The 27,561-nt window shown below is 45.7% G+C and overlaps 1 pseudogene; it reads left to right on the top strand.

Annotated features, from left to right (window-relative positions):
* Positions 1–5,634, top strand: part of LOC108410597 — an 83,421-nt pseudogene extending 77,787 nt beyond the window's left edge.
* The last annotated feature ends 21,927 nt before the right edge of the window (positions 5,635–27,561 follow it).

Raw genomic sequence — 27,561 nt, forward strand, 5'->3', positions numbered from 1 at the left:
ATTCAAAGCTGTCCCAGACTTGGTTGAGATCCAAAAGAAAACAAGTGCAATAGTTTCTTTCTTTCACCACAGCACCACTGCTACATCCAAGCTCAAGGAACTTACAAAAGCAGCAGAAATTTCCTGAGCAAAAACTGCTTCAATCAGTCGAGACCAGAGGGAACTCAGTATTTTACATGTGGGAGAGACTGTCAGAGCAAAAAGATGCAGTTATCATGGTCCTCTGTCTGCTTGGCAAAAGCTCTCTTTGCTTGACTCAGAAAGAATGGTCTGAAATCAGTCTCTCCCTGAATGCACTAAGACCATTTGAGGAGGTAGCCAGGGAAATATCGTCTGAAAAACATGTTTCCATTTCATAAGTCATACCCATGGTGTCACTGCTTCAAAGAACCCTGTCTGCATCTGAGCGAGAAGGCAGCAAGCTGGCACAATGTCAACGCCGTTTCAGGACCACTGAAACGTTTTATGGCCTTGCCGTCAGCACTTACTTGGACATCAGGTTCAAAAACATGGGGTTCCGTGACTCATCAAATGTTGAGCCTGTAAAGGCTTATCACAGAGATGCAGACAATGAGTCAGCCCTCAGCAGCACCTCCTTCAACTGCCCCTAGTTCTGCCACCAGCTCTGCCACTAGTTATACCACCAGCTCTGCTCCAGCTCCTGCAACTTCTACATCTGCAGCAAAAGGTGGGATTTGGGCAGAATTTGACTCGTTTGTCTCAGCACCATCGGAGAGCTGGCATTGATGCGCTAATTGAAATGCGCAGATACACAGAAGAAAGGCCTATTACCAGGGACCAGGATCCACTACTTTGGTGGAAAAACAATGCACCAACATTCCCAAACTTGCAAAGAGACATTTAGGGGTTGTTGCAACCTCAGTGCCGGCTGAGAGGCTTTTTTTCAAAGGCAGGACAGCTACTGAGCATCAGGCGATGTGCACTGAAACCCAAAAATGTGAACATGATACTGTTCTTAAATAAAAACCTGTAATCCTTTGTTCTCAGCAGTGTAGCATTGGGTTCTTAACATAGTCTTTCTTTATTTATACTTTCTTTATTTAATTTTCACTTATTGTTTTTTTTTTTGTTGAAAGCCAGAAGTGCACTGAAGGGAAGAAATTCCGTATTCTTTGTATTATTTTCTATTTATTGTTTGACTTGAAAACTTGACTTTTACTTCAAGGATTGGTTAAATGCGGAGGTGAAATTTCCCTGTTGTGGGACTAATAACGGTCTCTTATTCTTAGTCCTATAATGAAGTAATTCTTGCTGTAGATCTTTGTGTTCTAAACAGTAAATAATAATTCTGCACCAATAAGTACAGATTCGCTGGTGTTTGAGGTCAAAAGATGTTTGTTTTTAAATAGTTAATAGGATTAAGTGCTTTCGTAGCAAACATGCAAAACTGAATAATTACTTCAGTATCAAAATAACTTTTTTCCATCTAGATGAAATGTCATGTGGTACGACCATGATGCATCTCAAAATTAATTCACTTCTTTGACACACTTATTTATATTTATACAAGTTCTCAGTAGTATAAAGTGTTTAGAAACAAAGGTTTTGCAATGTTCTCTTTTTTGTCCTGTCTTGTCTCAGTTGCCTTCTTAAATGAAGTAACAGACGTATGGTTCCTGCAAATTGCATAAAATGTATAAAATGTTTTTTAAAAAGCCATTAAATCAAAACATCCTGCATTAGCAATAAATTTCAGCCACAAAAATTATATTAAAAAAAAAAAGAATAAGTTATTGCTATTATGTGTCGCACCACATGATGAGGAGTTGCTCCAAATGACATGAATGTCTTTAAAAGATCAATAAATGGTAAATTCCATACAAAAAATAGATATGCACCAGTGTTATCATTAATCGCAAAGGTTTATCAAATGTTTCTTTCTGTCAAAAGCTTTTTTTCACTAAATAGTCATATCACAAATCATCATTGCAGCACATTCACAGATTTGTTTAGAACAAATGTTTAATTTAACTTGGAATAAATAAATTTTCATCAATTCATTTCAGCATTCCTTTACAAACGTGACAGTTGTCATGCTGCTAATGGGATTTTGGAATGTCCATGTGAAAGTGGGGCATGTGATTGACCCTGTGTATGTTTATTTTAAAATATTTGCTTATTATTTCTAAGTTTTCTCTCCATTTTTGAAGTCACCTTCTTCGATTCTAAATTTACATAGACTAGCTACAGCAATGAAAATGACCGGTGTGCAGAAATGAATTTTTCACATATTATGTACTGAAATTACATAATTACATAAAATTATGTACTTGGTTCTACCTAAAAAAAAACCACCTTAATTTGATAACATGTAAATTAACTAGTTGTATTCAAACTAAATAAACAATTATTTTATTCAAAGTAATTTTTTATTGAATAAGACTCATTTAATTGCTTTTTACGACATGAAGTGATAATTTTAGGTGGAATTAACAAGTTGCTTTTTACAATTTGTTGACAGAAAAGATTTTTTTTTTACCAATTTTTAACTAAATTTTTTTTTCTGTGGTACAAAGTAAAAAGATTTAGTAAAACCTAAAAAAATACTTAATGTGGTAAAAAAAAATAACTAAACTATTACTTTGAATATATATTTTTTGTTGTTGTTTTGTTTGTTTACAATGATATCTGGTAAAATAAATTTAATTACATGTGCTTTATTTTCTGCACTTTCCTCATTATTTTGTACAAAGATTTAACATAAACTATCCAAAATATTAGAAAAAAATACTCAAATTAAAATCAGTTTTTATGTCTTTTTGTATATAAGTCATTATTTGAATATAAAGCACAAAATGCCAATCTGTGGCATACACTATTATAGAAAACACTCTGCATTGGTTGCACCACATTATTTCTGGTAATTTGGTCATTAGGTCGCACCACATGATGTTTTAAAGTTCAGTCAAAATTTACCACCACAGAATTGGCTACTGAAAGAAAAGAAGCTAGTTTTCCATAAAAGGTAACTATGAAATTTATAATGAAAATAATATCCATTTTTTTTTCTCTCGAGGTTATACCACATGATGTACAAATGGCAATGACAAGGCAGCCATTAAAAAAGAGGATTAGATATCGGTTTTAGATATTTAGAGTATTTGATATTAAGCGGGCCCTGCGATGGACTGGCGACCTGTCCAGGGTGTATCCTGTCTTTCGCCCAAAGACTGCTGGGATAGGCTCCAGCACCCCCCCACGACCCTGACGGAGAAGCGGCTTAGAAAATGGATGGATGGATGGATGGATGGATGGATGGATGATATTAAGCGATTTAGAAAGTTTTTTTTACATACATATACTACATATAATACTGGACTTCCTTGAGGAGAAGTCTGGAAATGGTTAAATAAACAAACTACCATCCATAAAATCACTGTTTAATTTTTTTGTCTATTCAAATATTAACACTTTTCTCAGCAAATAAAGACATAGTACACAAATAAATAGATTTTGAAAATGTGTCTTGGGTTGACTTTCACACAGTACTGTATATTTACGGTTCAGTGTACAATTAAACACCATTCTCTCTCTCTCATTCAGGTTTTGTCCTTCCTTCCTCTTCTACAAAGGATGGACTAACACAGGTGAACCCTTTCACTTCTCTTTTGCTCCACAAAGCAAGGATAATCAGTCCTCAGGTAAGTCTGTACAGCCATGTTTATGTTGTGATGTGTAAGGGGTACTTTAACTGCCATAAATATTTGTCATTTAATTTGATACTTTGTGTTAAAATATTTATTTCTATCTTGAATGTACTTATTTGAGTTGCATTATATGAGAAGGAACTGATTGCGAACCGTGTTGCGCACGGACCTTTTTGTTAGTGCGTCTTCTTTTTGTTTTATTGAGACGTGCAAGTCGGGACACGTTCAGACACCCTGCTAAAGCTTAAGAGAGCAAAAAGGCTGTTAAAATTGACATTACGTTGCCTGTTTGGTGATTCGTGTTGCAAGAAAATTCATTCCCTCTCGGTTGTGTGCAGCCAGTGAGGTATGTTTAATAACGCTGTTTATACGTACACATTTTACATTCTTTTTTGTTGTGTGCTTGAATATGAATGTGTAGTTGTTCTGTTCATTATATATTGGAACAGTTCGACGGTGGATTAAAGGAGAGTAAAGCGCAAGCACAAAGGAGAGAATAACTCCATCAGTAACTGAAGAACCAAAGCGTTGTGTGTTCCCTGGAGGGAGTGAAAGGTACCTTACATCATCACACTCCCGTTACTTCTGAAAGACTCTAGGATGCTCTCTTTATACCAAATCATGTCACTGACCTGTTGCCAGTTAACCACCAGGTGTTTTTTTTTTTTTTTTACCATATCACCTTTTTAAAAATGTATTATTGGCATTACATTCAAAATGGGCATTTATTTTTCAAAAAACAATATGTCAACAAGTTTCAACATTTGATATGTTGTCTTTGAAACATTTTCAATGAAATATAGATTTTAAATGATTTGCACAACATTGCATTTTTTTCACATTTTCAAAGTGTCCCAACTTTTTGGGTCGTAGTTCACAGTGCAAAACTGTTGTTACCTTTTACAGTGCATAATGACTTGGTTCATTTACTGGAGGGGACATGCACCGCTGCATTGTCAACTGCATAGGATTTATGTGATTTTACTACATATTTTTGTACTGTACATTATATTATCATTGTTTTTAAATGTAGTATATTTTAAATTATTTGTCTTTGCTTCTTCTGTTGTATTCTATTTACAGATGCATAATGCTTTGCTGCTGTAATAGAAGACTTTCCCCTCTGGGATTAATAAAGTGATCTGTCTATCATTTTAGCCAAGAGGATATCCAGTTTAACCCTGTAGTTTCCAAGGTCAGTGGCCTATTTGCGTATGTAAGGAATATAAGATAAAAGGTTAATGGATTTAGCCTTGTAGTTTCCAGTATATGTGGGTTTTGTGTTTTTTTCCACAAGACATGGAAGTTTATTCTTTCGTTACACTTTCTGCCAGTTGATGTAAGTGTTTTTGATTTGCATTAGACTGGTTTTGTTGCAAATTGAGTTTATTTTCACTTTTCTTTTCCTTGTAGAAATTAATGATGTCCTCTTTCAAGTCTTCTTCTGCACTTTTTTTAAACATGTCAGAACATTCCACCAAGAGGAAAGTTAAGCTGCTGAAACAGTTGAGAAAAAAAATGGCATCCAGAAGACATTCTCGTACTCCGGAAACGCCATCTGGTACCCTCCACATGAACACATCCCACAAACATGGAAATGCAGCAAAGAGAGTAATCACCACTGCTTATAGTGAGGAAAGAGTTTTGATGGACTGGGTAATCTCCAAAAACACCAGTGCATTCACACAGCAGAGAGGGGTTCGCCGAGATCACCAGCTCATTCACACAGGAGTAAAACCGTATTACTGCTCAGAGTGTGGGATAAACTTTACTCAACAGAGGGCTCTCCAACTGCACCAGCACATCCACACAGGAGAGAAGCCGTATCAATGCTGAAAGTGTGGGAAGAATTTCAGGCTTTAAAAGACTGTAAAAACACACAAGTGCACTAAGGACAGTCAGAAATCAGCAGTAATGAGTGTAACCTTAACACAGTCTGAGAGTAAAATTCAACAGAAAATGGTGATTCAATGCCACATTTCAGTCTGTTTTTGGGGACAACCACCTCTTGTTTTTTTTTTTGTTTTTTTTTTAAGTCATGCCTAAAGCTCATAAACCTAATGAGATGTGGTACTTCATGTTCTCCTCAAAATGTGTATTATTTCTATTATATGTGGAAAACAACCAAGAAGCTCCACATTCAGTACTGAGGGGCTCTTTTTAATTTAGTAGATCAAAGCTAGCATAGTGTTTCTGAAGCAGTGCTGGATGTTTTGACAAACCCTTTTTAAAGTTTAGTTAAGCCTTTGTTAATATGTTTGCTAATGCGTGTTCTTTTCATTCACACTGTTTACTAAAGAACTGGTCCATTTTGCTGTCATTGCCAAGCTTCGTTGTTTTTAAAACCCCACCCTCTATGGACCCAGCCAACAAGCCTACCTAGGCATCGAATTTGCGACTCTTTTTGGAATTTATTATTTAACATCTTTTTTTTTAGCACATTTGGCACAAAATCAACTATACATTTTAAAATGGAATTTTTTGGATAAAATACATCATGTGTGGGTGCATTTCCCAACATATTTTGTTGCCTTAGAGTGAAATGAAAGGGATTTTATGAACGGTGAAGAAATGCACACAAAAGGTGACTATAGTCTTAGATATTTTGGCAAATTTGGCACCATATGGAATGTACATTTTATGATGGAATTTTAGCTTTTTGGACAAAACACATCATGTGGAGATATTTTCCAACACATTTTGATACCTTGGGGTGAATTTTAAATTAATTTATGAATGGCCCGAAAAACACAAAGGGAAGACTTGTAGCCTTACATATTTTACGTATACATTTTCTGATGGAATTTGAATTTTTTGGACAAAAAAAAAACATCATTTGGAGGCATTTAAGGGATTTTATAAATGGTCAAAAAATGCACATGAAGGGAATGCACATGAAGCTTTACATATTTTGGCAAATTTGGTGCAATATCAAATGTGCATTTTATGATTGAATTTGAAATGTTTGGACAAAGTACATCATGTGGGGGCATTGTTCAACAAATTTTGATGCTCTGCGGTGAATTTCAAGGGATTTTATAAATGGTCAAAAACTCGTTACGCAATATAGCGTTACGCATTTTGGCAAATTTGGTGCAAAATCAATTATAAATTTTTTTTTGGACAAAATACATTATGTGGGTGCATTTCTTAACAAATTTTGTTGCCTTAGAGTGAAAGGTTTGAATGTCACATGAAGGTGTCTATAGTCTTACATATTTTGGCAAATTTGGTGCAATATCAAATAAACATTTTCTAATGGAATTTGAATTTTTGGCACAAAATACATCATGAGAAGGCATTTCCCAACAAATTTTGGTGTCTTGAAATTAATTTTAAGGGATTTTATAAATGGCCAACAAATGCACACAAAGGTAAGACACATTTCATCCATCCATCCATCCATCATCTTCCGCTTCTCCGGGGTTCGGGTAGCGGGGGCAGCATCCTAAGCAATGAGGCCCAGATCTCCCTTTCCCCAGCCACTTCCACTAGCTCGCCAAGGAGGCTTCCAATGCACTCCCAGGCCAGCTGGGCAATATAGTCACACCAGCGTGTCCTGGGTCTTCCCCGGGGTCTCCTCCCAGGTGGACTTGCCTGTGACACCTCACGAGGGAGGCATCCAGGAGGCATCCTAACCAGATGTCCGAACCACCTCAGCTGGCTCCTCTCGATGTGAAGAAGCAGCGGCTCTACTCCGAGTCTCTCCCAGATGACCGAACTTCTCACCCCATCTCTAAGGGAGAGTCCAGACACCCTGCGGAGGAAACTCATTTCACTCACAGGAAATTCTAATCGGTGACAAAGGGCAGCCCTGACGGAGTCCAACTCTCACTGGGAAAAAGTCTGACTTACTGCTGGCCATGCGAATCAAACTCCTGCTTTGTTTGTACAGGGCCTGAATGGCTCGTAGCAAAGAGCCATGTACCCCGTACTCCCGAAGCACCTCCCACAGAATACCCAGGAGAACACAGTCGAATGCCTTCTCCAGATCCTCAAAGCACATGTGGACTGGTTGGGCAAACTCCCATGAACCCGCCAGAATCCTGGAGAGGGTGAAGAGTTGGTCTAGTGTTCCACAACCAGGGCGGAACCCGCACTGCTCCTCCTGGATCCGAGGTTCGACTATAAGCCGGACTCTCTTCTCCAGTACCCCTGCATAGACCTTGCCCGGGAGGCTGAGGAGTGTGATTCCCCTGTAGTTGGAACACACCCTCCGGTCCCCTTTTTTAAAAAGAAGCACCACCACCCCAGTCTGCCAATCCAGTGGCACCACCCCGATGTCCATGCAATGTTGAAAAGGCGTGTCAGCCAAGACAGCCCCACAACATCCAAAGCTTTGAGGAACTCAGGGCGGATCTCATCCACCCCTGGAGCCTTGCCACCAAGGAGCTTCTTAACTACCTTAGCGACTTCGGCCTCAGTAACGGACAAGCCTACTCCCATGTCCCCAGACTCTGCCTCCTCACTGGAGAATGTGTCGGTGGGATTGAGAAGGTCTTCAAAGTATTCCTTCCATCACCCAATGACGTCTTCAGTTGAAGTCAGCAGCACACCATCTCCACTATATACAGTGCTAGTAGCACACTGCTTTCCCCTTCTGAGTTGCCTGACGGTTTGCCAGAATCTTTTCGGAGCTGACTTAGTCACTTTCCAAGGCCTCACCAAACTACTCCCACACACGGGTTTTTGCCTTGGCGACGACTTAAGCCGCAGATCACTTGGCCTGCCAGCTGCCTCTGGTGTCCCACAGGCCAACCATGCCCGGTAGGACTCCTCCTTCAGCTTGACAGCATCTCTCACCTGGGGTGTCCACCACCGGGTTCGAGGATTACCGCCCTGACAGGCACCAACTACCTTGCGGCCACAGCTACAGTCAGCCACTTCAACGATGGAGGAGTGGAACATCGCCCATTCTGAGTCAATGTCCCCCACATCCCCCGATATCTGGTCAAAGTTCTGATGGAGGTGTGAGTTGAAGATCAATCTGACAGCTTCTTCTGCCAGACGTTCCCAGCAAACCCTCACTATACATTTGGGCTTGCCTAGTCTGACCGGCATCTTCCCCCACCACCTGATCCAACTCACCACCAGGTGGTGATCAGTTGACAGCTCAGCTCCTCTCTTTACCTGAGTGTCCAAAACACATTGAACTGCGGCCTAGGGTGTCCTCGTGCCATGTGCACTTATGGACATCCTTGTGTTTAAACATGGTGTTCGTGATGGACAAACTGGTTTGCACTGAACACCACTCGGGTTCAGATCAGAGAGGCCATTCCTCCCAATCACACCCCTCCAGGTCTTACTGTCGTTGCCCACGTGAGCGTTGAAGTCCCCCAGTAGGACAATCGAGTCTCCAGGAGGAGCACTTTCAAGCGTCCTTCCCAAGGACTCTAACAAGGCTGGGTACTCTGAACTGCTGTTCGATGCATAAGCACAGACAGCAGTCAGGACCCGTTCCCCAAACCGAAGGCGTAGGGAAGCTACCCTCTCGTCCACCGGAGAAAACCCCAAAATACAGGCACTGAGTCGAGGGGCTATGAGAAAGCCCACACCTGCCCACCGCCTCTCACCATGGGCAACTCCAGAAAAGAATAAAGTCCAGCCCCTCTCAAGGAGATTTGTCCAAAACATTCAAATTTCATCATAAAACGCACATACAACATTGAGTCAAATTGGCCAAAATATGTAAGGCTATAGTCTTACCTTTGTTTGCCTTTTTTCATAATTCATTCCTTCAGTTATTATTCACTCTGTCATCAAAAGTTGTTGGAAAATGCCTATGCATGATATATTTTGTCCAAAAAAAATTCAAATTTCTTCATAAAATGCACATTCAACAATGTGTTAAATTGGCGAAAAGATGTAAGACTGTTACCTTTGTGTGCGTTTTTTGACCGTTCATCAATTTACTTAATATTCATTCTATGGCATCAAAAGCTGTTGGACAATGCCTGTGCATGATATATTTTGTACAAAAAAAAAAAAAAAAAAAAAATTCACATTTTACCATAAAATGCACATTCAAACCTGTGCCAAATACAACCCCAATTCCAATGAATTGACATAAATAAAAACAGAATACGATGATTTGCAAATCCTTTTCAACCTATATTCAATTGAATACACTACAAAGACAAAGACATTTAATGTTCAAACGGATAAAATTTGTTGTTTTTGTGCAAATATTCACTCATTTTTAATTTGATGCCTGCAACACATTCCAAAGAAGTTGGGACAAGGGCAACAGAAGACTGGGAAAGTTGACGAATGCTCAAAAAACACCTGTTTGGAACATTCCACAGCTGAACAGGTTAACTGGAAACAGGTGAGTGTCATGATTGGGTAAAAAGGGAACATCCCAGAAAGGCTCAGTCGTTCACCAGCAAGGACGGTGCGAGGTTCACCACTTTGTGAACAACTTTGTGAGCAAATAGTCCAACAGTTTAAGAACGTTTCTCAACGTGCAACTGCAAGGAATTTAGGGATTTCATCATCTACATTCCATAAGATCATCAAAAGATTCAGAGAATCTGGAGAAATCTCTGCAAGTAATCGGCAAGGCAGAAATCCAACACTGAATGCCCGTGACCTTCGAGCCCTCGGGCACTGCATTAAAAACCCACATTATTCTGTAACAGATATTCCCACATGTGCTCAGGAACACTTCAGAAAACCACTGTCAGTGAACACAGTTTGTCGCTCCATCTACAAGTGCACGTTAAAACTCTGCCATGCAAAGCGAAAGCCACATATCAACAACACCCAGAAACGCCACTGGCTTCTCTGGGCCTGAGCTCATCTGAGATGGACTGATGCAAAGTGGAAAAGTGTCCTGTGGTCTGACGAGTCCACATTTTAAATTGTTTTTGGAAATCATGGACGTCGTGTCCTCCGGGCTAAAGAGGAGAAGGACTGTCCGGATTGTTATCAGCGCAAAGTTCAAAAGCCAGCATCTCTGATGGTGTGGGGGTGTGTTAGTGCCCATGGCATGGGTAACTGGCACATCTGTGAAGGCCCCATTAATGCTGAAAGGTACATACAGGTTTTGGAGCAACATATGCTGCCATCCAAACAACGTCTTTTTCAGGGACGTCCTGCTTATTTCAGCAAGATGATGCCAAGCCACATTCTGCACACGTTATTACAGTGTGGCTTCGTAGTAAAAGAGTGCAGGTGCTAGACTGGCCTGCCTGCAGTCCAGAACTGTCAACCATTGAAAATGTGTGGCGCATTATGAAGCACAAAATACGACAACGGAGACCCCGGACTGTTGAGCAGCTGAAGTTGTACATCAAGCAAGAATGGGAAAGAATTCCACCTACAAAGCTTCAACAATTAGTGTCCTCAGTTCCCAAATGCTTATTGAGTGTTGTTAAAAGGAAAGGTGATGTAACACAGTGGTAAAACACGCCCCTGTGCCAACTTCTTTGGAAAGTGTTGCAGGCATCAAATTCAAAATGAGTGAATATTTGCAAAAAACAATAAATTTTATCCGTTTGAACATTAAATATCTTGTCTTTGTAGTGAATTCTATTGAATATTGGTTTAAAAGGATTTGCAAATCATCGTATTCTGTTTTTATGTTTTACACAAAAGTCACAACTTAATTGGAATTGGGGTTGTACTATTTTACATGAAATGCAGGGTTTAAATGATTTGCACCGATCATTACAATAATCAATTCAAACATCTCACTTGAGTAAAAGAAGTGAGAGAAGAATCCTCCCTCATGCTCAATTTCTGATGTATGTGCACTACTTTGTCTGCTGGCTGCTCAGGTTTCATGGCATGCTGACTAGGGATTTTAAGTCTGGTCACAACTTGAGTAAAAAACATTAAAAGCATGCATCTTCATATATAAATCATTATTGTTTTGATAGCTTGATATCAGTTTGATAACTGTTACAAGAACAAGTATGTATATAGTCACAAGCTACACACTAATTCTACTTCAAAACTACATGAAGACGTGAAAAAGCAGGTATAAAATTGGAACCATGATTCAAAGGAACTCAAAGATATACTCAACAACCTAAATTAATTAAACTGGTTTACAATTCAAGAAGGAAAGTAATTTCTAAGTGTTGGGAGTTTAGCATTAATTCACCTTTGACAAGGGTTAATTAATGTGTTTCTGATAATGTCACAAGTATTTTATAGATTTTTCTTAGATTAAGGATAGTCATTTGATTAAGAATGCACGTGGAGCTTGGAGGCCAGCAAAATTGCTTACATAGTAAATGAAAGGCAAGCTCACCTTCGAAGAGCGAAGTAAGCTGATAAAAACCGGCAAAAAAAAAAACCACACACACACAAAAAAAAACATGGTTTTGAGACAAATTAGTCCCCCGAACGGACAGATGTTCTGGCAACGACCTACGTGAATGTTCAATTGACTACGAATGCAGTCTGCAGATGTGGCAAGGTCTGCAAAAACCCGACAGGTCTGAAGATACATAAGACCAATATGGGCTGCATGCGGAAGCTAGTGGCGCAACGCACAGTGCCAGTACTAGATACAGCACCTGGTAAGACGGAGGAGGAGCCAGGCCTGAACAGACCCCACAGTGCCCAGAACCTCCTAGCACCACTAGCTACACCCCAAAGCAGACCATCAGAACATCGTCACATTTTGCCTAAATTTTGCTTAAATCTGCCAGAACAGCATCAGCACCAGGCCCCAGTGGAGTACCTTATAATGTCTTCAAGTATTGCCCCAGGCAATGGAATGTCTTTGGAAGATCTACAGAGTCATCTGGAGGAAGGGGAAGTTACCTCAGCAGTGAAGAACACCTATATTGACACTTCGGTGCAGATGGCAGGAGTTCCAGGTGTCTCAGGGTGTGTAGAGCACACTGGTGTGGTGATGAGAGGCATGGGAGAGCAAGGGGGACCTGGCAGTGCTGTGGCTTTACCTTGCCAATGCTTATGGATTGATACCACACAAGGTGGTAGAGGTTGCCCTGAGCAGATACCACATCCCAGAGAAGATATGGAACCTCATCCTTGAATATTATAGCAACTTTATCCTGGGGTGTCCTCGGGGACCTCAACATTGGAGTGGCATCATCTAGAGAAGGGCATTATCACCAGCTGCACAGTCTCTGTGTCCCTGTTTGCACTGGCCATGAACATGCTCATGAAGTCAGCGGAAGTTGAGTGCAGCGGTCCATTGTCCAGATGTGGCACTGAACAACCTCCGATTAGAGCATTTATGGACGATCTCACGGTAACTACAACATCAGTGCCCTGATGCAGGTGGCTTCTCCAAGGTCTCAAACAACTCTTTACATGGGCAAGAATGAGCTTCAAGCCCACGAAGTCCAGGTCCTTAGTCTTGCGGAAAGGAAAAGTGACGGACTGGTTCCGCTTTACCCTGGGAGACACTCATATTCCATCAGTGTCAAAAGCAACCTGAATGTCACCGCTGCATGCCAAGGTACCAGCGATGACCTCGACACGTGGCTCTTGGCTGTGGACAAATCTGGACTTCCTGGAAAGTTTAAGGCCTGGATCTACCAACATAGCATCCTGCCTTGTTTCCTCTGGCCGCTGCTAGTTTACGAAGTCCTGATCACCATCATGGAGTGCTTTGAGAGGAAGATCATCCAGTTCCTACGCAGGTGGCTGGGCCTGCCACGGAGCCTAAGCAGCACTGCACTCCTTGGGCATAACACCAAGCTGCAGCTTCTGTTCAGCAGTCTGGAAGAGGAGGAGTTCAAGGTCATCCGAGCCAGAGAAGTCCTGCTCTACAGAGATTCCGCCGACACCAAGGTCTCCTCAGCAGGTGTGGAGATCAGGACAGGATGGAAGTGGTGCACCCAGGATGCAGTGAAATGGGCGGAGGGGAACAGAAAGGTGGAGTGGGTGTTGCAGGATCAGCGTTATCCAGATCATCCAGACAGACTGATGGCTGGCTGCAGGTTCTGAGTGTGGAGAGTCTGACTGGATGCTGTTACTGGGAGGTTCAGTGGAGTGGAAACATTGGCATATCAGTATCATACAGATGAATCACTAGGAAAGGACTCAGGACTGACTGCGAGTTTGGAAACAATACTCATTCCTGGAGTCTGTACTGCACTTATAGCAGATACATCTGCTATAAGTGACAAACAGGACACTGTCCTACCTGCCACCCACCCCCACCCCCCCCCAAACAAGGAGACTATATTTGTTGTTTGATCTCAGCCTGTAAGTAAAAGAGAAATCATACCTTTGAGTTTACATTATTCAAAATAAGTGAACAAGAGTAAAAGTCAACTATTTTCTCTAAAATGTGAGCTCAAAAAAACAATAACTATGTTTATGAGATACATTTCAGATTTGCTGCTATAGAAACACACATTTATCAAAACACACTTTCATCAAGTCCTGGCAAGTTAACCTTGTCCGTCCCCCTAAAACCCACAAAGATTCAATTAGACAGCTAGTTCCTGACCAAGTGAACACATTTAAGAAGTTAATGGGCTTAAATAGCATCAGTAATTGAAGGCTATAAATACGATCCTCTGACTAAAGTTTTCTGACAGACTAATTATGAACATCAGCACACAAGCATTCAGGCATCCTATGAATGAAGATTATCAACACTTTATTACCAAATTTCTACCATGTTCAGATGTTATTAGCATTTAATATATTGTCTGTTTGCACTCTGCAGGAAGTTCTGTCCATAAGCAGACAGAATAAGGACTTTGTAAGTATGTTTAAAGGTTAAGGATTGTTGTAAGGCATGGCAAAGTGGATTATAGTTTGGTGTAGATGCAGCTGCTTTTGGAGCAGTTGGCTGCTGCAGAAGCTGAACTCATCCACTGCACTCAAAGGCAAAGGTTATAACAGCTAATAACAGAATGAGCCCTCTGGAGGAGACTTTTTGGCCATCTGGATAGATTCCCTTCACATATGTAGGCGTTGATTAAGTGAGGACGGTGGCACTGTTAAAATCAGAGCTCAAAGTTCACTGTATAATAATAATAATAATAATAATAACAATAATAATAATAATAACAATAACAATAACAATAATAATAATAATAAAAAATCATAATTCTTAACAATGATAATTTAATAAAAATTCAAGGTTTGATGCTTACCACACCAAAAACAATTTACCAATTGCCAGGCAGTCACAGTAAATGAATTCAAAAATAGGCAAAAACATTTATATAGTTATATATTATAACCTTTGTTTTTTCATGAATCTATTGTTTTACTTAAATTTTTCGACTATGTATTTATTAAAGAAATGTAGGGATTTAAGTCAATTTTTGCATTATTTTCACTAAAACAAACTACAGTATTTACAACTATTATCATTTTAAAATAAAATAAATAATATAAATAAAGTTTTATTAATAATTGTGACGAGGCAGACTCAGGAACTTGAGAAGGATCCATGTGCAGATTTATTGGCAAAAAGGGCAGCCCAAAACTTGTAATCAAAAGACTAAAGCAAAAAAATTAACAGTTAGCCAGTCAAACAGAGCAAAAGCAGAATCCAGTGGTTCAGGCAGAGGTTAAAAAAACAAAACAAAACAAAACAAAAAAAAAGGCAGCAAGGCTCTGGCTGAAAGAGAGGCGTATTTAAGGTGTGACTGAGGAAATTCGGTACAGGTGGTTTGATTGGGAACAGGGCTAGTACTCAGGAGAGTGGCCAAATAGTGAATTGCTGACAATAATAATAATAATAATAATAATAATAATAATAATAATAATAATAATAATAATAATAATAACAACAACAACAACAACAACAACAACAACAACAATCTTCTTTCGGCTGCTCCCTTTAGGGGTCGCCACAGCGGATCATCTGCCTCCATCTTGCCCTATCCATTTCCTCCTCTACTTTCACACCAACCATCTCCATCTCCACCTCCACTACATCCATAAACCTTCTCTGAGGTCTACCTCTTCTGCTTCTACCCGGCAGCTCCATCTCCAACATTCTTTGCCCAATATATCCACTATTTCTCCTCAACACATGTCCAAACCATCTCAACCTGGCCTCTCTGGCTTTATCTCCAAACTTCTCCACCTTCACTGTCCCTCTGATCTGCTCATTTCTAATCTTGTCCATCCTTGTCACTCCCAACGAAAATCTCTTCATCTCCGCCACCTCCAGCTCAGCCTCCTGTCTTTTAGACAGAGCCACAGTCTCCAAACCATACATCATAGCAGGACGCACTACTGTCTTGTAAACCTTCCCTTTCACTCTTGCTGCTATCCTTCTGTCACACATCAGCGCTGACATCAGTCTCCACCCACTCCATCCTGCCTGCAGCCTCTTCCTCACCTCTTTTTTTGCACTGTCCATTGCTCTGGATGGTTGACCCAAGATATTTGAAGTCATCCACCTTTACGACCTCTACTCCTTGCATCTTCACCTTTCCACCTGCCTCCCTCTCATTCACACACATGTATTCCGTCTTATCTCTACTGACCTTCATTCCTCTCCTCTTCAGTGCAAACCTCCACCTCTCCAGATTCTCTTCCACCTGCTCTCTACTCTCACCACAGATTACAATGTCATCTGCAAACATCATGGTCCAGGGAGCCTCCTGCCTGACCTCATCTGTCAACCTGTCCATCACCATTGCAAACAAGAAGGGGCTCAAAGCTGATCCCTGATGTAACCCTACCTTCACCTTGAAACTATTTGTCACTCCAACTGCACACCTCACCACTGTCTCATTATATTCATACATGTCCTGCAACACCCTAACATTCTTTTCAGCTACACCTGACTTCCTCATACAGTACCACAATTCCTGTCTTGGCAATCTATCATATGCCTTCTCATATGCCTTTCCATATGCCTTTCTGGGCATGAAACCAAACTGCTGCTCACTGATCTGAACCTCTCGCCTTAGCCTTGCTTCAACAACTCTTTCCCATACCTTCATGGTTTGGCTAATCAACTTTATACCTCTGTAGTTACTGCAGCTCTACACATCACCCTTGTTCTTAAAAATGGGGACCAGTACACTGCTTCTCCACTCATCAGGCATCCTCTCACTCTCCAGGATTTTGTTAAACAACCTGGTTAAAAAGTCCACTGCCTTCTCTAGTAAACATCTCCATACCTCCACACCTCCACAGGTATGTCATCTGGACCAACTGCCTTTCCATTCTTCATCCTTTTTAAAGCTGCCCTCACTTCCACCTTACTAATTCTCTGCACTTCCTGATCCACTATCTCGCCACCCGTTGTCCTCCTCTCACAACCACAACAACCACTTGAAGCACAACCACAACAACAATGAATCTTGTTGTTGAAAGTGTACTGCTGTACTGACTTCAAATGCTTTCTGAGCAGCTCCTGCAAATGAAATGGTAATCTGCACTGCACACTGGAGATCTGCATCACTAGGGCACCTGCACAGTCCCACATGTCCCCACCATCCACTGCACAAGAACACATTCAGGAAGTGAAACGACTGACCTCGAGAACAGCAGTCTGACTGGGTCCAATTTAGATGAACTGCCTAGACTTGCACAAACAGTGGACACAAACGAGCAGAGCGTAACCATCTTTATGATGCGTTCCTTGTGTTCCACTTATAACTTAGACCAGTTAAACCAGTTTGCGGGTGAAAGGTCAGTGTGACTGAAATTTAATTCAGAACTTTAACTGGAGACAAATTCACTGTTATTCACTGCATTGCTGGTCATGGGCAAACCATGAGAGACCTGCAGCAGAGTGTAGTTTCAGATTCTCTGGTGATGTAATGAGACTGAAATGAGCTCAAACCGGTTTCTCACTTTCCAAAGATAAGAGTCCAGCCGTATTGTGGTTCAGTCTGGACTGAGACAGAGTGAGTTCAGCTCTGTAATGCTCTAACGTGCTCCAATGGGAGCAGACACTCTACTGAAAAGGAGATGAAGGGATGTTTTCTCCTGTAGATCTGCTGGAAATGAACACAAACGAAGATGCACTCTCACTGAAGACGCCTAGACAAACCTCAGAAAAGGTAACAGAGCTTTCAGTTTCTCACAGATAGTACTGAGGAGTCCTTTGCTCTGCATCAATTTATTTTCATAACACTAACTTAGCAGAGAAAAATCATACACTAGTGTAACCCTGTGTCATGTGCGCACCACCATCTGCACACTCAGTCCACCCTCAATGGCACTTCTTCTCTGCATTGTGTATTTTGTGTCTTTTGGGGAAGGAGGGAGACTGGACACTGGTAGATTCTTTTAACACAGCACAGTAGCAGCAGTTTATTCGCCAACTGGCTTTTCACATGCAGCACGTTGGACAACCTGGAGGCTGGCATTCATATGACCCTCAACAGCAGCTAGGCACACGTTCATGGCATAGTCCTCCCTTCACAAAGCTAAGCATCTTACCTTCACAAAGCACAACACAACACAGGACTGTCACTTTCTGCTTTCTTTGCAGCAAATTAACAGACAGCTTCGGGCAAAAACTAGTGGCAGGGGAAAGGAACTGCATCCTACACTAGAATATTCATAAAGCAGTACACCGATTTAAGACAGTTCATTCAAATCTACAGTAAATAAGTAGGACTGTAGTAGGATGATTTAAAATGTAGAGTATATAAGGTTTTAATGCGCTTGTTAAGTGTGAGTGTTGAGGATGATGCAATGTATGTGGAAGTGAATTCCAGATGCAATTTGTGTAGAAACTTAAGCTTCTCCACCAGTTTTCTTCAGATTGTAATGCTGATTAGAAGCGCAGTGAACAACAGCATTGTTGTCTTTTGTCATCACATAAGATGCACAATGTACACTATTTACATTAAAATAAGACAAAAAAGTAGTAAACAATGAATAAAATAAAACAAGGGCCTTGGCGTTCTGATCCTCGGTTGCTGAAACTGGCTTTTGGAACTTGGAAAGTTACCTCACTGGCGGGGAAGGGGCCTGAGGTTGAGAGATACCGGCTAGATATAGTCGGGCTCACCTCAACACAGAGCTTGGGCTCTGGGTCCAATCTCCTTTAGAGGGGCTGGACTTTTCTTCTTTTCTGGAGTTGACCATGGTGAGAGGCGGTGGGCAGGTGTGGGCTCTCATAGCCCCTCGACTCGGCGCCTGTATGTTGGGGTTTTCCCCGGTGGATGAGAGGGTAGCTTCCCTACGCCTTCGGGTTGGGGAACGGGTCCTGACTGTTGTCTGTGCTTATGCACCGAACAGCAGTTCAGAATACCCAGCCTTCATAGAGTCGTTGGGAGGGGTGCTTGAAAGTGCTCCTCCTGGAGACTCGATTGTCCTACTGGGGGACTTCAACGCTCATGTGGGCAACGACAGTAAGACCTGGAGGGGTGTGATTGGGAGGAATGGCCTCTCTGATCTGAACCCGAGTGGTGTTCAGTTTTTGGACTTCTGTGCAAACCACAGTTTGTCCATAACGAACACCATGTTTGAACACAAGGATGTCCATAAGTGCACATGGCACCAGGACACCCTAGGCCGCAGTTCAATGATTGACTTTTTAGTCGTGTCAGCGGACTTGCAGCCATGTGTATTGGACACTCGGGTAAAGAGAGGAGCTGAGCTGTCAACTGATCACCACCTGGTGGTGAGTTGGATCAGGTGGTGGGGGAAGATGCCGGTCAGACCAGGCAAACCCAAACGTATAGGAGGTGGGGGACATTGACTCAGAATGGGCCATGTTCCGCTCCTCCATTGTTGAAGCGGCTGACTGTAGCTGTGGTCGCAAGGTAGTTGGTGCCTGTCGGGCGGTAATCCTCGAACCCGGTGGTGGACACCCCAGGTGAGAGATGCCGTCAAGCTGAAGGAGTCCTACCGGACATGGTTGGCCTGTAGGACACCAGAGGCAGCTATCGACAGGCCAAGCGATCTGCGGCTTCAGTTGTTGCCAAGGCAAAAACCCGGGTGTGGGAAGAGTTTGGTGAGGCCTTGGAAAGTGACTAAGTCGGCTCCGAAAAGATTCTGGCAAACCGTCAGGCGACTCAGAAGGGGAAAGCAGTGTGCCACTAGCACTGTTTATAGTGGAGACGGCGTGCTGCTGACTTCGACTGAAGACGTCATTGGGCGGTGGAAGGAATACTTTGAGGACCTTCTCAACCTTAACAAGCGTTTCAAGAACAGCTCACCGACCGAGAAGGAAGGTATCAAAGACCTAACAAGAAAGCTCCGGGAACAGCTATGCAGGGTCAGAAGAGCAGAACACATCCGGAAGCAGCGTCGGAAGAAAGAAAGGAGAAGAGTTCAGTTCGTGAAGGATCCATACAGCTTCGCAAAGTCTCTTCTATGCCAACAAAAATCTGGCTCACTCTCCAGCTCAAAGATGGAGGTTGAAGAGTTCCTTGCGGAAGCTCACAGCGACCCTAACAGGAGTCAGGGTCTAGGGGCCAACTGTAATATCTCAAGGCCTGAGAAGCCAACAACTGAGTTGAATGCAAAGGAACCCACATGGCAAGAAGTTCTGGACGTCGTCCGTAAGGCCAAAGCATCAGCTGCCCCTGGCCCAAATGGTATACCATATAAGGTATACAAGAAATGCCCCAAGCTTCTTAAGAGGCTGTGGAAAATCTTGAGGAAGATCTGGGCCAAGGGGACAATTCCATCAAGCTGGAAGTTGGCTGAGGGATGCTTTGTTCCGAAAGAGGAAGGGTCCTCCGCAATCTCCCAGTTCAGAACAATCTCTCTTCTGAGCGTAGAGTGTAAGATCTTCTTCTCTGTTCTGGCACGAAGAATTACCTCCTACATGATGCAAAACCATTATATCAATCCATCCATCCAAAAAGGTGGCATCCCAGGTTTCTCGGGCTGTCTGGAACATACCTCGATGATTACCCAACTGATCCAAGAAGCAAAACGGAAGAAAAGCGACCTAACAGTCGTCTGGCTAGACTTAGCCAATGCTTATGGGTCAATTTCACACGATCTCATCCAAGAAGGACTTGACCATTATTACATTCCTGTGGCAATCCGAGGTTTGATTACCAACTACCTTGCAGGATTTCGACTCAGGTTTACATCGGCACTCTTTACCACCAATTGGCTGAACCTCCAAAAGGGGATTCCAACAGGGTGCACCATCTCCCCCATCTTGTTTATTATGGGCATGAACATACTGTTATCCGCCGCAGAGGGCATAACCCGGGGCCCTAGATTGGAGACTGGCGTCGTGCAGCCAGTGCTGCGAGCGTTTATGGACGACATCACAGTAACCACTGTGACGCATGTCCAAGCAAGATGGGTGCTGGATACATTGGGCAGCGTTGCCTCATGGGCAGGGATGCTGTTCAAGGCCAGGAAGTCCAGGAGTATGGTCATCAAGAAGGGCAGAGTCACCAGCAGGTTTAGTCTCCAAGTCCAGGGTGAGGTCATCCCACCCATCGAGGGCAACCCAGTAAAATGCCTGGGAAAGTGGTTTAACGTGTCACTGACGGATGGTGCCAATGTTGCAGAGGCGGTGAAGCAGACCGAGGAGTGGCTGAAGAAGATTGACAATTCTTTACTCCCGGGCTGGTCTGGTCAACTGCTGGTCTGGTCAACTGCAACTCCCTTTGTCTTCAGTAGTAGAGGAGTACAAGGTGGCGAAATGCAGAGTTGCCCTAAGTCTGGGGGACTCCAACGACGACCTCATCAGACACGCTGGCATGATAACTAGGTCAGGACGCAAGTGGGCTGCCAACGCAGCTGTGGAGCAGGCGGTCAGCTCCCTGAAGTTGCGGGATATAGTTGGCAACCAGTGCATCCATCGACAAGGCCTCGGCTCTGCACAATTCCAAACCTGGGGAGGCGCAAACACAAAAACCAGGAGAGGCATGGTGCAAGTGGAAGTAAGGAGCAGAGAGGAGGAGAAGCGAGTAGCCAGAGCAGTTCAGCAAGGTTCCCAGGGGGCCTGGACAAAGTGGGACTTGCCCAGGCGCAAAGTCACATGGAGGGATCTGTGGCGCCTGGAGCCCCATCGCATCTCCTTCCTCTTACGGTCGGTTTACGATACCCTCCCCTCCCCAGTACATCTGCACACGTGGGGTCTAAGAGAGGATCCGCTTTGTAAGCTGTGCGACAAGAGGGGGACCCTGGCCCATATATTGTCTGGGTGCAAAACATCTTTAACCCAGGGGCGGTATAGATGGCGCCACGACAAAGTACTCCTCTCATTGGCAGATACCATAGAGCGGGAGAGGGTTAAGAAGAGACCAGCCCACACAACCGCACAGAGAGCAATCACCTTTGTCAAGGAAGGAGTTAGACCCGCACAAACCACCAAAAAGAAAAGAACTAGCATTCTCCACACTGCAAGTTCCTGGGAGATGAGGGTGGATCTTGGAAGGAGGTTGCCGTTTCCGGAAGTGGTGCAAACATCCCTCCGCCCTGATATAGTGCTGTGGTCATTCAAGGACCAGAAGATAATCCTGGTTGAATTGACAGTACCATGGGAGGAGGGCTGTGAGGAGGCCCATGAAAGGAAGGCTGCAAAGTACCAACAGCTGGCTCAAGACTGCCGTGATAGAGGCTGGCAAACATGGGTCTTCCCGGTGGAGATAGGGTGCAGAGGCTTTCCAGCCAGGTCTGCATGGAGTTTCCTTTCTGCCATAGGAATGGATGAGCACAGTAAAAAGCAAGCAGCTCGCCGGATGGGGGAGGAGGCGGAACGTGCCTCATGCTGGATTTGGAGTAAGAGAGAGGAGGAAAGCTGGAAGCCGGGAGTAGATGGGCAGTGAGCTGGCCACTCACTGCTGGCCTACCAACTGGAGGGTGTCGTGGTTAGGGCCGAAACACCCAGAGAAGGTTGGACACCACCTGATGACATCTGCTCCTGGCCAAAGGCTACAGCTACCTGCTAAGGTAGCTGAGGAAGGCACCTCATGTGTATCCAACAAGTCGGTCTTTTACTGTCTTTTGTCATTGCACTGTTTACTATGCATTACTGCACTGGAAAAGTAGCCCCATAGTGTTTCGTAGCCAGATTTAAGGTTAAGGCCAGTTTTAAGGTTAAAAAAGTTTGGGAACCACTGTATTTTACACACACATTATATATATATAAAATATATACACATACACACATGGATGTATATTTGTGTGTGTGTGTGTGTGTATATATATATATATATATATATATATATATATATATATATATATATATATACATACACACACACACATACACACACACATACGTGTGTGTGTGTATATATATATATATATATATATATATATATATATATATATATATATATATATATATATATATATATATATATTGTGGCGAGCACGGGGTTTTCCTGGATTGGCCGCGTTGCGGCCCTCCAGTCAGAGTGGGAGGGGTTATGCAAATGTGGTTACTGCCGTCTTCACCCTCTGGCAGAAGTGCAGCCAGCCTGATGGCCTGGGCACGGTTTTCCTCAAGGTGGAAGTCTGGTTTCACTCTCCGTGCAGTTTAAATGCAGTAAGTGAGTAGTAAGCTAAATAAAGAGCTCTGTTGGCAAAGAACATGTCTCCTGCCTCTGAGACTCGCCGCCGATCGTCACAATGGTGTCAGAAGTGGGATGTGATGGCCGAGATCGATTATCTGGAGCAGCAGATTCTCAAGCTGGATGCGGAAGAGTTCCAGCGAGAAAGAGGCGACCCGCGGGAAGTGGGTGCCGGGCGATACGCCGGCCCAGCCTTGCCCGACGGAACTAGCCAGCCACGAGCCCGGCTGGATAGTGACGAGCTCCACCGTCTGCGTTTGGACGGCGGCGTCGAGAGGAGACTGGAGGACGGCGAACGGCACGAGCAGAGCCACGCCCCCCTCGCTTCGACGGCAGCGAGTATCCAGCTACCCCGTTATAATGGAGAGGCCGCATGGGAGCCGTATGAAGCACAGCTGGGAGTGGTGGCAAGACATTACGGATGGTCCTCGGTGACGATAGCGGCCAGGTTATGCTTGGCGCTGGAGGGCAAAGCGCTGCAAGCTCTGGTGGACCTTCCGGTGGAGGAACACGGGAACCTGGAGGCCCTCAAAGCGATCCTCCGTCAGCGTTTCGGGAGGATCCCCGCGGTCCAGGTCTTGCGGCAACAGTTGAGAGAGAGGAGGCGAGAAAAGGGAGAAAGGCTGGGTGTCCTCGCAGTCGAGATTCGCACGCTGGTGAGACAAGCCTACCCCGATTTCTCGGCCAGCGTGTGGGACGAGCTCGCGTTGGACGCATTTTTCAATGCGCTAGCACCCGGTAGCCTGCAGCGGCATGTCAGGCTGAGCAAAGTCATCTCACTTAGCCAAGCGGTGGAGGAAGCAGAGAGAGCGGAGCTCATCCTGAAGGACGTAAGGCCTGCCGCCTGCTACCAAGTCGAAGCAGAGGAGAAGGACGAGCCAATGACGTGCCGAGCCCACCCAGCGCTAGGTACAGAAAGAGCCACGGGTGGAAGGCTTATCCGATGCTGGCGCTGTAGGAGACGCGGACACAAAGCCAGCCAGTGTCGCGCCCCAGAGCCAGCGGGAAACGAGTTCAGGGCCCCCCAGTGAGGGATGGGGTGCCCTTGAAAGCCAACACCCTCGAGCGAGATCTAGTGGTGGGGAGGCTGGGCACAGGACACGGACTCTGGCTCAAGTGCACCGTACAGGGCGTGCCTGTCACAGCCCTGGTGGATACCGGCTCTACCGTGTCACTCGTCCGGCCGGGTGTGCTGTGCCTGCTCCGAAAGAACGCCGCTGTGGCATGGGACCCCACCGACACCATGCTGAGGTCAGTAACCGGGGAAAGAATTAAGATGGGAGGGAAGAAAAGACTGTGCGTGGGGCTAGCCAAGAGAACCCTGCAGCATGAGTTCTGCCTTGCTCCCATCCGCGATGCGTGCATACTCGGGCTGGACTTTCTCGAGGCCCTGGGCGCAGTCCTTGACATCCCCACTGCGGCGCTAATACTGGGGAGGACGCGCATTTCGCTGGCGGCGCGTCCTACTGCTGAGCAAGACCGTGTAGTGGCAACGGCCAGCGTACAGGCCAGGGACCAGGGGCCGGTCGGGCCCGATCAGACACAGCTCGAAGTGGAGGGTGTCACCCCGCTTCCCGAAAAGACCCCCAGCCAGAGCACGCCGGAGGCGGTGAGGGAACTGTGGCGCTGCAGCAGCGAGGGGCTCACGGAGGAGCAAAGCCAGCGGCTGTGGGCACTGTTGCAGGCGAACCTGGATGCGTTCGCGGCCCGGGAGGAGGATTGCACCCGGACAAGTCTTGTGCAGCACCAGATCGACACGGGCTCCACTGCACCCATTCGACTACGTGCGCACCGCCTCCCCATCGCAAAGCAGCAAGCGGCTGAGCAGAAACTGAAAGAAATGGCAGAGAGCGGAGTCATCGAGCCATCTAACAGCCCGTGGGCAGCCCCTGTGGTGCTGGTGAAAAAGAAAGACGGCAGTTGGCGTTTTTGTGTCGACTATCGCCGCCTCAACGCGGTCACCAAGGCGGACTCATACCCACTGCCTCGCATCGACGATGCCCTTGATAAGGTGGCAGGGTCGTCGTGGTTCAGCTCGCTGGACTTGCGGAGTGGGTACTGGCAAGTGGAGCTGGTGCCAGAGGCTAGGGAGAAGACCGCATTCACCCTGGGGGCGGGGCTATGGCAGTTCCGTGTGATGGCATTCGGGCTCCGGAACGCCCCCGCCACCTTCGAGCGCCTGATGGAGCGAGTCCTGGCGGGCATCCCTAAGGAACGGTGTATCCTGTACCTGGACGATCTGCTCGCTCACGCACCGACCTTCGATGAGGCCTTAGCCTGCCTGGAACAAGTGATCGGCGCCATCAAAGCTGCCAATCTCCGGTTGCATCCCAAGAAATGTCTCCTCCTCCAGCGCAAGGTGCAGTTCCTGGGCCATGTCGTCAGTGGGGACGGGGTGGCTACCGATCCGGAAAAGGTGCAGTCCGTCCGGCACTGGCCGACACCGCGCGACGTGAGTGAGCTTCGGAGCTTTCTGGGGCTAGCCTCTTACTACCGGAGGTTCATTCAGGGGTTCGCGGACATCGCGGCTCCCCTCCACCGGTTGACGGAGAAAGGCGCAGTGTTCCAGTGGACAGACGGGGCGGACAAGGCATTTCGGCGGCTCCGCGAAGTGTTGTGTGCGGCTCCTGTGTTAACGCTCCCTCAGGTGGGTGGAGAGTTTGTTGTGGACACTGATGCTAGTGGGTGCGGTATCGGGGCGGTGCTATCCCAGGTTCAGGGGGGTCAGGAGCGTGTGATAGCTTATTATAGCCGTGCTCTCAGTAAACAAGAGCGTAACTACTGCGTAACCCGTAGAGAATTGCTTGCTGTAGTGTCAGGTCTGAGACACTTTAGACACTATCTTTATGGCACCCCGTTCGTGCTGCGTACCGACCACGCTTCGTTAACCTGGCTGATGCAGTTTAAGGAACCAGAGGGACAGGTAGCTCGTTGGATTACTGCCCTCCAAGAGTTTCAATTTGTCATTCGACATCGCGCGGGACGGTTACATAGCAACGCTGACGCGCTTTCACGCCGGCCCTGTCTAGAGGTAGAATGCCGATACTGCGCGCGGTTAGAGCAGAGGGCGGAGCAGGTAGAAGAACGGGTAGCGGCCGTGGGGGTGGCAGATAGCGAATTGATAGAGAGTTGCGGGCGCGAGGAGTTTCAGAAGGCCCAGGGGGAGGACCCGGTCCTCCGTAAAGTTTTACAGTGGAAACGGGAGGGGCACCGGCCGGAGTGGAAAGACGTTACGCCGCACGGGCCGGACCTAAAAGCATATCGGTCCTCCTGGGACAGTCTAAGCGAACGCGAGGGGCTGCTGTATCGGCGCTGGGAGGACGCTGTTCCCGACAAAATCGTGTGGCAGTTGTTAGTTCCGCGTAGCTTGAGGCGGCGCGTACTCCAGGCGGTGCACGGGCCCGTTGGGGTGGGACACTTTGGGGTCAATAAGACACTGAGGCAGCTCCGCCAGCGGTTCTACTGGCCGGGCTGTCGGACGGACGTTGAGCTATTTGTGCACTGCTGCGACGCGTGCACAGCCAAGAAAGGCCCCACGGGGAAGTCCCGAGCACCCCTCCAACCATTGCAGTCCGGCGCCCCCATGGAAAGGGTCGCTGTGGACGTGTTGGGACCGTTTCCGCGCACCGAGGCTGGCAATCGCTACGTACTAGTAGCCATGGACTTCTTCACAAAGTGGCCAGAGGCCTATGCGGTCCCCGACCAAAGCGCCGTCACCACCGCGGAGCGGCTGGTCGAGGAGTTCTTTTGCCGTTTCGGCTTACCGGAGGAGCTCCACAGCGACCAGGGGCGAAACTTCGAGTCGCAGGTCATGGCTGAGGTCTGTCAACGTCTGGGGGTCCGGAAGACCCGTACCACACCCCTGCACCCTCAGAGCGATGGGTTGGTCGAGCGGTTCAACAAGACGCTCGCCACGCAGTTGGCCATCCTTACGGACAAACACCAGCGCGACTGGGACCGGCATCTGCCGCTGGTCCTGTGGTCGTGCCGAGCGGCAGTGCAGGAGTCTACGAGTTTCACGCCAGCACAGCTTATGCTGGGAAGGGAGCTGCGCACGCCCACGGACTTGGTCTTCGGACTGCCCGTGGGGTTGGATACCCCCGTGAACGAGTCATGTTACGCCCGCAACCTCAGAGAGCGCTTGGCGGCTGTGCACAGAACTGCACGAGAGAATCAAGAGGGGGCTAGCGCGCGCCAGAAAAGGGCGTACGACACGCGCTGCCAAGGTGCCCCTCTGGCACCGGGGACTGCCGTGTGGTTCTACAACCCAAGGCGTAAAACAGGACGCTGCCCTAAGCTCCAGTCCGACTGGGAGGGGCCATGCCGCGTTTTGCACAGGCTGTCTGAGGTGGTTTACCGGGTCCAAACAAGCCGCAGGACTGTGGTTGTTCACCGTGACCGACTGGCCCCTTACCGACCTAAGGGCAATGACGTGGCTGAGGAACCTCCAGGGACTTTGGGTGGGGAGAACG

This window comes from Pygocentrus nattereri, chromosome 22, assembly GCF_015220715.1.
Source record: "Pygocentrus nattereri isolate fPygNat1 chromosome 22, fPygNat1.pri, whole genome shotgun sequence".
Lineage (NCBI taxonomy): Eukaryota > Metazoa > Chordata > Actinopteri > Characiformes > Serrasalmidae > Pygocentrus > Pygocentrus nattereri.